General features: G+C 48.5%; 1 pseudogene; it reads left to right on the top strand.

The window, feature by feature from the left end:
* LOC121781690 overlaps positions 1-2,691 on the top strand; it is a 2,735-nt pseudogene extending 44 nt beyond the window's left edge.
* Positions 2,692-3,089: the final 398 nt, after the last annotated feature.

Genomic DNA, 3,089 nt, shown 5'->3' with positions numbered 1-3,089 from the left:
CACCACTGCCTCCAAATACGAACACGAACGCGCCAGGGACATGTGGCGGCGCTGTTTGGCGTCGGCCTTCCGCACGGCGCTGGCGTGCACCATAGTGGGCGTGGCCACCCTCTACGGCCCTGCCTACATCAGCCGCCACGTGTCATTCCCGGCCTTCTCCTACGTCACCGTCATCCTCATCGTCACCGACGCCACGCTGGGCGACACGCTGCGCGGCTGCTGGCTGGCGCTCTACGCCACCGCTCTCGGTGTCTTCCCCGGCCATCCTCAGCCTCTGGCTCATCGGCCCCGGACGCCTCACCACCACCACCACCTCCGCGGTCGTCGCGGTCAGCGCCTTCGTCGTGGCGCTGCCCGAGAGCACCCACCTCGTCGCCAAGCGGATAGCCCTCGGCCAGATTGTTCTAGTGTACGTCATTGCTTTCGTCATTGGTGGCCGCACCGAGCCCGTCATGCACCCGCTCCACCTAGCCGCCAGCACCGCCCTCGGCACGGCTGCCTGCGTTTTGGCCCTCCTGCTGCCCGTCCCTTGCCTCGCGTACCGGCAGGTAGCGCCATGCATGACAATTGCATGAAAAAAAAATCACGATAAAAAATTCTGTAGTCAGAACATTTTGGCTTTGGCTTGTGGTATGTCCAAGTCCAGTCAATTACAATTGCAGAAATATAGCGAATATTTCTGCAATTGTGATTGACTGGTCACACCATAAAGCAATATATTCAGACTGCTGAAATTTTTATTCGAAAATCACATGCACAAACGATCAAATGTTGAATAGTTATATATATTTATTGAATTTCAGGTGACAGAAAACTGCAAGCTGTATATAGATAATGCGTCGAAGAGATTGAAACTGTTCATCACGGCATTCTCTGCAGACGACAAGGCATCGCCCAAGATGTTGATATGTCAAGCCAAATCTCTTACCAAGCCAGCAAATAAATTTCTTCATTGCATCAAATCCAAAGAAGTACGTGTATTAGTCTAGTAGTTGAGTGGTTAATGTCCGAGTCCAGTCTTTAAAGTTTCTATTTATTGATGACAACTGATTATTTGAGCAGGAAAGCATGCGGTGGGAGAGAGAGCCAATCAAGTTTCTGAAATCATACAAGAAGAATCCAGGAGAGCCATTGCAAGGCCTCGAAACAATCCTGAGAGGAATGGAAAACGCTCTCGAAAACTGCTCCGAGTTCCCAGTCGCATTCATGAACGACGACGCACAACTCAAACACGACTTATCGTGCATCGAAGAGAAAATCATGAACCAAGTGAGCAACATGGCCTTACAAAACTCAGTCCTCCCACAACCCGACGACGACGAAGAACAGAACAAGTTCCTCCAAACACTTCAGTCCGCATCACTGAGTCTTAACGACTTGCCCTCTTTGTTCTTCGTATTCTGCCTCAAGCTCCTTCACTCCAAACCATCGCCAAATCAGACTAAAACACCGAAAGAGTCAGACAAAGAGAATCAGCCCTTCCTGGTCAAGCTGTGGATACCAAACCAACTCTGATAAACAGAGGAAGATTAATGCCAGCACTAAAATGCTCGTTATCGTTAGGATTGGCAGTGTTTTTCGGGCTGTTATACAGCAAGGAAAACGGATTCTGGTCGGGGCTGCCAGTGGCGATAAGCCTCGCCTCATCAAGGGAGGCGACGTTCAAAGTCGCAAACATCAAAGCCCAGGGGACAGTTTTTGGAACAGTGTATGGAGTGATAGGCTGCTTCGTGTTCGAAAGCTATGTGAAGATAAGGTTCGTCTCTCTGCTTCCGTGGTTCATCTTCAGCTCTTTCCTGCGGCAGAGCAGGATGTACGGCCAGGCAGGGGGAGTCTCTGCCATCATCGGCGCCTTGTTGATTCTTGGGAGGAAAAACTTTGGCACTCCTAGCGAATTCGCCATCGCTAGGATCACTGAGACGTTTATTCGGACTGTCATGTTCGATAATGGTGGATATTCTTCTGCAGCCCACCAGGGCTTCTGCCCTGGCGAAGGTGCAGTTATCTGCGAGCCTGCGCTCGTTGCATGAGGCCGTGGAGGCTGTTAGCGCGGAGTACTTGTCGGGATTGGAGGAGAGGCTGAGGAAGCTGAGGGTGGATGTGATTGAGTTTGGGAAGTTGATTGAGGAAGCACAGGCCGAGCCGAACTTCTGGTTCTTGCCATTTCATGGCGCTTGCTATGCGAAGCTGAATGTGTCTCTGTTGAAAATGGTGGATTACTTGTATTTCGGGAGCCAAGCGCTTGGATATTTCGAGGAGGAATGCAGAGATTTGAGTAGTAAGACAAAGGTGGAGTCTGAACTAAAGGTGTTCAAGGATGTTGTTTGTTTGTGGGGTGAAGTGTCTTGAGGAGGTTATTTTGGTAAAATCGGTGGCGTGGCTCGTGGGGGAGGGCGGCGTTGATCTGGAGATGGGGAGGGCCGGGAAGGGACGACGAGGAGATGATTAAGAGGGCGGTGTCGATTGTTAGGGAGGGGGAGAGTGGGGAGTTTTTGAGTTTGGGGGGCATTGGTTTATTGCATGGATGGGATGTTGAAAGAGAGCAAAGAGATTGAGAAGGGGATCAAAGAGGTTGTACAGTGGGAGAATCCTTCAACTCAAGTTGATTTGAATACAATTGTGTGTAAATTAGGCGGTTTGAAGAAAAGTGTAACAAGTTGAAATGGCAATTCATATTTGACAGCATTTGCCAATAATAGTACATTACATTTAACCTTTAATGATTAATGCACACAATTTCGTAATTGCACTTGCAAGTAATGAAAGATGAACTCTGTATCTAACTATGTAGCAATGGCCTTCTTCAATGTATAGTTCTAAATCCGACTCATCCATCCATACAACAAGAGGTTATGGTTTCGAATAACTCTCTACTTCGACTATGAGTTTCTCTCATGATCCACAAGATGGAGTGAGATGAGTTTGTGGTCGTTGGATCAACTAGTAGTTAGTTCTTTTTTTTCTGGTTAAATAGTTAGTTTTCTTGGAGATTAGTTGGTTTTGTTAGTTGAGTTGTTTGTGCATGAGATGTAGCCATCCACAATAGTGGATGATCGAATCGTCCGAGCTATCATCCACTATTGCAGCTC

Source organism: Salvia splendens, chromosome 20 (assembly GCF_004379255.2).
Source record: "Salvia splendens isolate huo1 chromosome 20, SspV2, whole genome shotgun sequence".
In the NCBI taxonomy this organism is placed as follows: domain Eukaryota; kingdom Viridiplantae; phylum Streptophyta; class Magnoliopsida; order Lamiales; family Lamiaceae; genus Salvia; species Salvia splendens.
This window is presented reverse-complemented; position numbering and strand designations above follow the sequence as displayed.